Below are 10594 nucleotides of genomic sequence, written 5' to 3'. Positions count from 1 at the left end.
TCTAGGTTACGATGATCAGTGAGAACAGTGAAAGGATGTTTAGCCCCTTCCAGCCAGTGACGCCACTCCTTGAACGCTGCCTTCATTGCGAGAAGTTCGCGGTTGCCAACGTCATAATTCTGCTCGGTAGAGTTTAATTTACGGGAGAAGAAAGCACAGGGGAAAAGCTTGGGAGGTTCCCCCTGGCGTTGTGAGAGCACTGCCCCAATGCCTGTGCTTGAAGCATCTACTTCCACTATGAACTCACGTTCAGGATCGGGATGGTGCAGGATGGGAGCGGACGTGAATCGCTCTCTTAGTGAGCGGAACGCTGCTATGGCCTCTGAGGACCAGGTTAGACGGTGGGTTCCCTTCTTGATCATCGATGTCATAGGGGCAGCGATACTGCTGAAGTCACGGATGAACCGCCGGTAGAAATTGGCGAAACCTAGGAAGCGTTGTAGTTCCTTGAGAGTAGTAGGTTGGGGCCAGTGAACTACCGCCTGTACCTTCTTCTCGTCCATGGCGACCCCTTCCGAAGCTAATCACATAACCGAGGGAGAAGATGGTTTCTTGGTGGAACTCACACTTCTCTGCTTTGGCATACAATTGGTGTTGAATGAGACGTTTCAGAACCGCTCTGACGTGTTTAACGTGTTCCTCATAAGTCTCAGAGTAAATGAGGATGTCGTCAATGTAAACAATTACATTTTGGTTCAGCATGTCTCTGAAAACGTTGTTAATGAAAGCCTGAAACACGGAAGGACTATTGGACAGGCCGAACGGCATAACGAGATATTCGTAGTGCCCCGTCGTGGTGGAGAAGGCGGTCTTCCACTCGTCCCCTTCACGAATGCGGATGAGATTATAGGCACAACGAAGATCCAGTTTGGTGAAATATCTTGCTTGTCTGAGTTGTTCGAGAGCTGCAGGGACGAGAGGTAAAGGATAACAGAACTTGGTTGTGATGTCGTTGAGAGATCGATAGTCGATACAAGGACGAAGACCTCCATCTTTTTTCTTGACGAAGAGAAGCCTGCTGATGCGGGTGACGTGGAGGGACGAATGAAACCTTTGACGAGTTCCTCCTGAATGTAGGATCTCATAGCCTCTGCTTCGGGTTGTGACAGCGGAAAGACTCTGCCCTTGGGAGGTTGTGATCCTGGGAGAAGATCTATGGCACAGTCGCTGTCTCGGTGAGGAGGTAAGTGTGTTGCTTTCACTTTGCTGAATGCCTCGGCTAGATCCTGATAGACACTGAGAAGTGGTTCTGTTAAGGAAGTCTCGCTCCACTTCTTGACGGGTAAGTTGTGTAGACAGTTGTGAAGACAGAAGTCTGACCATTGAGGGATTTGCTTCTTAGTCCAGGAGATAGAGGGATTGTGCAGCTCCAGCCATGGAAGTCCGAGGATGATGGGATTTTGTGGTGATTGAAACACAAACAGACGGATTGTTTCAGTGTGGAGGACTCCAGTGCTCAACTGCAGATCTTCAGTGGTGAATTTGATGCAACCGGAGCCCAGAGGTCGGCCATCTAGCGCTGCGACTGCCAAGTGAGAGTCATAGGGAACAAGGGGAATATGGTTATTTTCCGCAAAAGACATATAAATGAAGTTTCCTGCAGCCCCCGAGTCGATCAATGCTACTGTCTCGACGACCCTCCCATTTATCTCCAGAGTAACTGCAATCTCTAAACTAGAAGTAGATTTGGGAATCGGACTCACCACAGTGGGATTGCGGGACGGACGAGTAGGACAGGTTGCTCTTAAATGTCCCGGTAATCCACAGTACAAACATAGGCTCTGTCGAATCCGTCTCTCTCTCTCCTCCTCGCTGATGCGTGTTACGCCAATTTGCATGGGTTCTACGTCAGAGTTAACTGCAGCGAGTGACATGGGGGAAGTGGACAGACGGTTGGTGCGACGAGATCGAAGGAGATTGTCGATTTTGATGGATAGCTCGATGAATTGTTCCAGTGACCTCCCCTCGTCGCGACAGGCAAGTTCAGACTGCAACTCCATAGACAAACCTTTACGGTAGTGGAGCTTGAGAGGATCGTCTGGCCACCCTGTCTGAGCTGCGAGAGTGCGAAATGATAATGCATAATCCGCCGCCGAACCCCTTCCTTGCCGGAGGGATAGCAGTTGCTCACCCGCCTCCTTTCCTCCAATGGAGTGCTCAAACACCTCTTTGAAGCGTTGAATAAAATCCCTAAATGAAGGAAAAGTGGGTCTATCCTCTCTCCATACTGCAGTAGCCCAATCCAACGCTCTCCCCGTGAGAAGTGAACACACAAATGCGATGCGGTTCTCATCTGCAGGATATAACATGGGTTGTTGATTGACAAACATAGAACATTGAAGTAAGAATCCCTTACATCTGTCTGGAGATCCATCAAACTTTTCGGGGAAGGCGAGACGAGGACTGGAGGTGTGGGGAATAGTCGGTGCCTGAGGCGGAGTGGGGGGTGGAACAGGCTCACTGGGTGCTGGGAGTTGAAGTGATTGTAATGCCTTTACCAGATCTTCAGTAATAGCAGTCAATCGGTTGAGCTGTTGTTGGTGTGTGGCCAGGACCGATGCTTGAGCAGTGACCTCTGTGGTGAAGTGATAGAACGCCGCTGGATCGAGATCTGGCGAAGTCTTCTGTAACGAAGAGGCAGTAGCGTGAGGATCCATGTGCCGTTTTATTAAAACAGTATAAGAGTCAAACAGGCAGAGTTCAATCACAGGCTTCGAGTACAATGCAGACAAGGCAGAATCAGAGTCAGGGTTCAGGCTGAAGATCAGGGCAGGCGACAAACACTCAGGGTAATCAGATGACAAGGCAGATACAATCAGAATAGGCAGGCGGCAAAGAATCAAAGTCCAATAAACAGTCCAGGTCATACACGGGTAATCACACACGGAATAAACGCTCAGAAATGGTTGCATGGCAAGACAAGACTTCGCAAGGAGGAAGCTGAGAGCACAGTTTAAATAGAGAAGGTCAATGGGAAACACCTGTGAGTCAAATCAGCCACAGGTACGGGGTATATGGGAAATGAAGTCCAAGGAATTAGTACTCAGGAGATGGTGACCTCTGGTGGTGAGCGGAGGGAGCTACAGAGGCTGCATTCGTGACAGACACCGTGATAACAATGTTTGTTCCAAAAGACTTGATTACATGGATGAAACTTATTTATTAGATATTAAACATATAGATTGTGACAAAACAGGCTGTCAGTCTGTGTGTTGGTGTGGATTTTTCAACTATTTCAGCACATGCGATTTTTACATAGTTACGTCCAGTAGGTGGCGGAAAAGTACTATTATGAGTGAGTAAGTCAGCAACTATTCAACGACCATTTCAGTGAAAAAGGCTGCTTTATTCAGAAACAAACAATGCCATGGCAATCAGTGTCAATTATTGCTATTTCAAGAGTGAATCCCGCATAAATGCGTATGTAATTCCCGAAACTTTGTGTTTACGTGGCCATTGGTCCTGGCTGGCCGCATGAAAAACGATACTCAGTTACTAACGTAACCTCGGTTCTCTCTAGAGAGGGAACGAGTATTGCGTAAGTTTAGCTTACGCTACGGGAAAGATTCATCTTCTCGAGATACTGAAGCCAAAAAATTATCCTTAATTTTGTATTCCTTGTCAACGCAGTGCAGCAGCTATCAGACCTAGAGCAGGCCATCTCGTGTGCTCATTGGCTGCCCTGCGGCAACTGCTGCAGCCTACCAGTGAACCCGGCGTGACGTCACACCCAATGAAGGACGCCCGCGCCTTCATAGCGTCACAGCCCGCCAGAATGGGCGTGGCTTAGCGTATAAAAGTAGGGGCTGTAGGCTGACTTCTCTGGTTTTTCGTCGACTGAAGCGAAGTCGCTCGTGGCGCGAGCACGGCCGGTTAGGCAATACTCGTTCCCTCTGTAGAGAGAACCAAGGTTACGTTAGTAACCGAGTATCGTTCTCCTACGAGAGGTTCTCTCGTATTGCGTAAGTTTAGCTTACGCTATGGGAACACCTCTCCTTCAAACTGACAACAGTTTAGCCTTCAAGGCAGGAACTTTTAGGTTATAAAACCTGACAAAGGTAGACGGGGAGCTCCAGCCCGCCGCTACACATATGTCATGGATAGAAATTCCACTGGACCATGCCCACGAAGAGGCCACGCCTCTCGTGGAATGAGCCCTGATGCCCAGAGGGCAATGCAGACCTTTCGACGCATAAGCGGCTGCTATAGCGTCCACTATCCATCTGGACAGGCTCTGTTTCGAGGAGGCGAGACCCTTGGTGCGCCCACCAAACGAAACAAAAAGCTGTTCCGAACGCCTGAAGGAGGCGGAGCGCGTAATGTAAACCCTCAGCGCTCTGACAGGGCAGAGGAGATTCACATCACTTTCGCTGTCAGATGCTGGGAGAGCTGGCAATGAAATAACTTGCGCTCTGAATGGAGTGGCCATCACTTTAGGGACATATCCATGTCTAGGTCTGAGGATGACTTTAGAGTAATTCGGCTTGAACTCAAGACACGCCGCGCTGATAGACAGCGCATGTAGGTCCCCCACACGTTTTACTGACGACAGTGCAGTCAGAAAGACGGTTTTCAGTGATAGATATTTCAACCCCACGGAGTCTAGTGGTTCAAATGGAAAAGCTTTCAGGGCCTCGAGGACCAACGAAAGATCCCACATGGGAACCGACGGGGGGCGCGGCGGATTCATCCTTCTAGCTCCTCTAAGGAAGCGGATGACTAACTTGTGTCTTCCCAGTGACTGGCCGTGCGTCGATTCTGCGAACGCTGCCACGCCGCCACGTATACTTTGAGCGTGGATGGGGATCTTCCCTTATCCAGCAGCTCTTGTAGGAAGGTGAGCAGATGCGCCACCCCGCATGTCCGCGGGTCCAGACCTCTGTCGGTGCACCATCCAGAGAACACCGACCATTTAGACGCGTAGAGCCTTCTCGTGGAAGGGGCTCTAGACTGCGTGATCGTGTTCATCACTCCTTCTGGCAGGGCAACGAGTACCTGTTGATCAACCATGCATGCAGAGACCAGCGCTCTGGATGGGCATGCCAGATCGTGCCGCGAGCCTGAGAGAGGAGATCTGCCCTCACCGGAATCGGTCAGGGAGCTGTATGTGACAGCCGTGCTAGTTCTGGGAACCAAATCTGATTCTCCCAACGCGGGGCTATGAGGAGCACCGAGTGGCGCGTTTCCCTGATTCTCTTGATCACCTGTGGCAACAGAGAGACCGGAGGGAAAGCATGTGCGGGAGGCTGGGCCAAACCTGGTCCAGCGCGTCCTCGTCCTTCGAGAAGAACGTCGAGCATTGAGCGTTGTCTTTTGACGCAAATAGGTCGACTTCCGCTCTGCCGAATAGGCGCCACAGTTTTTGGACCGTTTGGGGGTGCAGGGACCATTCCCCTAGGGGAACATTGTCCCTGGACAGTTTGTCTGGTCCGTCGTTCAAATGGCAGGTGCATCTGAGACCAAATAAGGAGGTGTTCCGTCAGATTGCAGAGATTTCTGGATATGACACCGCCCTGACGGTTTACATAGGATACCACAGATATGTTGTCCGAGCGGACAAGAACATGCTGGTCCTGTATGAACCGCTATCATCTCCAGACAGTTTATGTGAAAACCCCTCTCCTGGTCTGACCACTGGCCAAAGACAATTGGCCCCAACCTGAGTTGGACGCGTCTGTCGAGATGACTTTCCGATAAGAGATGGTTCCCATCATTACTCCCTGCTGGTACCAGTCGCCACTAACCAGGGCTGCAGAGCCCCTATGCAGGTCTGAGTCACTCTGATTTTCTGGCCGCCAGACACCCAGGCTCGGCGGGACACGCGAGTATTCAACCAGCGTTGGAACGGGCGCATCCGCAGTATGCCCAGCTGAAGCACCGCTGCAGCTGATGCCATACAGCCCAACATCCTCTGAAAAGTTTTCAAGTGGAGAAAGCTGCCCTTCTGGAAAGACGCGGCTAGGTGGCAAACACGGCGCGCGCTGTGTTGATAAACGAGCCGTCATGGTCACCGAGTCCAGCTCTATTCCTAAAAAGGAATAGTCTTGGTCCAGTTGACCGTGAGACCCAAGCTTTCCAGATGACTGAGAAGCACTGTTCTGTGAGATAGCAGTTCTGTCTCTGACTGTGCCAGTATCAGCCAATCGTCCATATAGTTCATTATTCGCAGCCCCTGACGTCTCAGGGGGGCGAGCGACGCGTCCGTGCACTTTGTAAATGTACGGGGTGCTAGGGACAGGCCGAACGGCAGGACGGTGTATTGATACACCGCCGAAGGCGAATCTCAAAAATTGCCTGTGACGGGTACTATCTGAATCTGAAAATAGGCATCCTTCAGATCTAGAGAAATAAACCAGTCCCTTGGGCGATCGTGCGCGAGGATTTTTCTGGTCGTAAGCATTTTGAACAGTCTTTTCGCAAGTACTTTGTTCAAATGTCTCAGATCTAGGATAGGTCTGAAGGCTCCGTCCTTCTTGGGTACAAGAAAATATCGGCTGTACCTTTTTTATAGCCCCTTTGCACAGCAGCTTTGCTATTTCTGCGTGAAGTAGGTGTGCTACTTCCGCACTCACTATCGTCGCGGTCCGGGCTGAAAGCGTGGGGGACGGCGAATGAATTGAAGTGTATAGCCCTGCTTGATTGTGCTCAATACCCATTCTGAAATCCCTGGGATAGTTTCCCACGCAGCTATGTGAGCCGGTAGGGGGCGAATGGCCTCCGGGTTCAGACCGCCGCCATTTGCGGGCTTGTGAAACTGAACCGGAGCAGAAAGCGCGGTGCGCGTGCTCTCGGTTCTGGGCAATGGCTGCTCGCTGACAGCGAAACGGCTGACGGCTGACTTATGTGAGATGTCCCAATCATAAGGGATGGGGAACATACTTTTACCACGCTTTGACGCGCGAGCAGCGCTCCGGGCAGAAAAACTTTCTGTAAGCGTGAGCGCGGCACGAGACTTACAACTGTATCTGACGCCCCGATCATACTGGATGGGGAGCATTTCATTAACGCCCTGCGCTTTGTGATAACACTTAAACGCGCGGGCGGGGCCCGGGGGGAGGTTTGTGTTATCAAGCGTGTGCGCTCTCTGGCGGGCACGAGACTTACATTCATAACCTGCTTTTTTGATCGTGTAACAGAGCGGGCAGATAGTGGGCACAGACCTGTGGACACATTTCTTACATTCAACACTCGAGCGGCTTTTCTGCGCTTAATGAGAGTGTGCTCTGTGAGGGACACGGGATTCGGAGTGCTTATGTGTAGGGGTGAACACTGGGGCGTGGGCACTTTCACTACACTTAAAATACTGACGGCGTGAGCCGGACCAGACATTATACTCTTTTTGAGATTTCTCTGGGTCGCCGTGAAAATGGCGTTTGTGTGCAGGCGAGATGGTGAATAAACCGGCTCGTTGGCTGCTAATTGAACCACTGCAATAGCCTGTTTGAAGTAGCCTGTTTCCCTGTTGGCAGGGAAATGAACTTTGACGGCGGTCCGGCCGCAGCGGGACACGCACGTCTTTTCTCTCTCGCTGTTAGGAGGGCTTCGCGTGCTCAGACTTCAGCGTAATTCTTTGCCGAGGCCCTCTGAGGGGCGGCGGTCTATGATGGCTGTCTGAGCGCGATCTAGGGCGGCCGCCCTGGCGTCGCTGCGAAGGCTGAGGCTGAGGCTGTGCTGGACTCTGGTGTTGGTTCGCACAGGCGGCTGGCTCTGTGAGCGGCCTGTGGCGGAACTCGAGCGTCGTGGCAGGAAGAGGTTCATGGCCTGCATGGTCTTCTGCACCTCAGAGAAGCGGTCAATGATCCCGTTCACCGCTGGGCCGAAGAGACCAGTGGCGGAGAGCGGCGCGTTCAGGAAGGTGGCTCGCTCAGATTCCCTCATATCCGCGAGCGTTAAACAGAGGTACCTATCTGTCACAGTTAACGCGGCCATGGCTCGTTCGATGGCTTGGGCTGCGGCTTTGGTGGCGCGGAGAGAGAGATCCGTCGCACTTCTCAGATCCGTAACCGCAGCTGGATCCCGGCCCTTCTCATCCCACTCATGGAGGAGGTCGGCTTGCAGGATCTGAAGCACAGCCATGGAGCGGCATAAGCGCGGCCGACCAAGGCGGACGTGGCTCTGCAGGCTTTAGACGGGAGGGCTGACCGTGACCGCCATCTCGCAGAGGGCGGGCAAAGGTGCGCTGCGACCACCTCTTCCACAGGGGGAATAGCCATGTACCCTTTCTCGGCGCCGCCGTCCACTTGGGAGAGCGACGCGGAGGCCTGTGACTGAAGTCTTGAAGAAAAAGGTGTTTTCCACCACTTCGTCAGCTCCGCATGAAGTTCCGGCAGGAATGGAGCGGGCCTAGTTGCTGAAGCTGTATGGCGGCGGCGACTCTGAAGGAAACAGCCGTCGAGCCTGTTCGGCGCGGGTTCCTCTGGCAGCGACCACTCGAGCCCGAGACGGTCAACAGCCTGTGTCAGCAGGCGCATCAGTTCCGCATCAGCTCCAGCGTGGGTACGGGTAGATTCCTGGATCGACGAGGTGACGGAATGAAGCGACCATTCCTCGCTGTCCGATGCCAGGATGGAGCAGCAGTCTTTCGTGGCGTGTTCCCTGGCCTCTTCCTCCGATGCGACGGCAGTGAGGCTCGTAAGCGGCAGCTGCGCGTCAGTGAGGAGAGGCGGAGAAGGCGAAGGCGAGGCTCGAGGGAGGTTCTCCGGCGAGCGCGTCGCTGTGGCCACAGGTTACGGCTGTCTCAGGGAACGGCGCTTCTTCCTACGCGGTCCCACAGAGGGCGGAGTGACTGCTGCGGTGTTAAACGCCTCGAGTCGAGCCCACAGGGTCGACATCGGAAGCTCCTCACAGAGCTCGCAGCCCCCGGACGCGAGGGCGAGCTCTGCGTGTTCCAGGCCCAGGCAGAGAGCGCAGATCAGGTGCCGGTCTCCGGCGCTGAGCGGGGATCTACACGAGCCGCAGGAAGTGCGAGGCATCTTGAAAAAGACGTTCGCTGCTCTTTTAGAATATTTTTTAGCAAGGCAAAAAGGATACGTCGCCGGATAGCGTAGCTCACAGGGATGGCTGAAGGTGGCGAAGACGGCCGGCTACCTCAGCACTGTCCTAAGCTGGCTGTTCGCGGTTCGACGGCGGCGGTGGCTTCTCTCAAATCCAGCGATGTGAAGAGCTCGCTGAAGAGACGAAAAATCAGAGAAGTCAGCCTACAGCCCCTACTTTTATACGCTAAGCCACGCCCATTCTGGGGGGCTGTGACGCCATGAAGGCGCGGGCGCCCTTCATTGGGCATGACGTCACTGCGGGCTCACTGGTAGGCTGCAGCAGTTGCAGCAGGGCAGCCAATGAGCACGCCAGATGGCCTGCTTTAGGTCTGCTAGCTGCTGCACTGCGTTGACAAGGAATACAAAATTAAGGATAATTTTTTGGCTTCAGTATCTCGAGAAGATGAATCTTTCCCATATCTGTGGTATCCCGTAAGCTAAACTTACGCAATACGAGAGAACCTCTCGTAAGAGAACAAGCTTTATACAAATTCTGAATGGAAATTAGAAAGCATAGAAAGCACACAACGATCGCTCTCTTTACTAAAAAGCTGTTATCCATCTCCGTCGAGATCTCTAGCACTCCCGTAGAACCAGGACTATTAATAATGAAAAAAATAGTAACTTAAGCCTAAATGTTTCAAATTTACGCAAGGAATACAAAAGCCCCGATATGGTGTGGGTAGATATAAAGTAGAGAGATATATAGTGAGATACAATTACCCCTCAAAAAAGTCGGTAAGAAGCTTTCTCTTGCTGACCTCGAGTGGAGGTTTATTTTTCTCCATTTTTTAAAAGTTAAAATTAGCTTCAACGGAGCGGCGCCAATCAAACAGTCCTGTCAGTCAACGATGTCATGCGCACAGCACTCTTTAGATGTGGGGCGGGGCGTTTACAATTTAAAGAGACATGGCAACTAGCCAACTTTAAAAAAATTATTGTAAATAATCAATTCACGAAATATACCGTATCCATTGCATGCATTCAATCAGATTTGTTATTATTATTTTTTACTAAAATAAAAATATCTGAGGGACCCCCCCTAATTCTATTTTTTACTTCTTATGGGGGGTCCCTAATACCTTATGGCGGGGTCCCGGATCCCCCCAGCCCCCCCTCAATTCGAGCACTGTGTGTAGGCTAAATGATGAATGAACAGCACAGATGCACGCACGTTGTTTACTTCAGTTATACAGCGCGTGTCTGTGCCCTCCATTAAAAAAGGACTACTGTCACATTAAATAGTTAGGCTTTTGTCCACCATTTTCTGCTCATATGTTAAATATACTATAGTATGATGTTTTGTCAGAAATAAAGTAGGTATATTGCATTATAAACTAAGATGTTATTATAGTGTTTGTTCCAATATTCAAACTAATGAATCCTTACCTTTTTTAATATGTATTGTAAAATATATACTTTTTACAAAGAAAGAATACACTTGAATTATTGTTAAAATTGTAATTGTTGTTGTAATTGTAACCTATTTGTGATTGGTTACAATTTCTAATTGTAAAATATGTATATATAGATAATTTCTTTTGTCCTTGCATTCTTTG

Source organism: Siphateles boraxobius, unplaced genomic scaffold, assembly GCF_051911475.1.
Source record: "Siphateles boraxobius isolate OS27281-9 unplaced genomic scaffold, OSU_SipBor_1 204, whole genome shotgun sequence".
NCBI lineage: Eukaryota > Metazoa > Chordata > Actinopteri > Cypriniformes > Leuciscidae > Siphateles > Siphateles boraxobius.
This window is presented reverse-complemented; position numbering follows the sequence as displayed.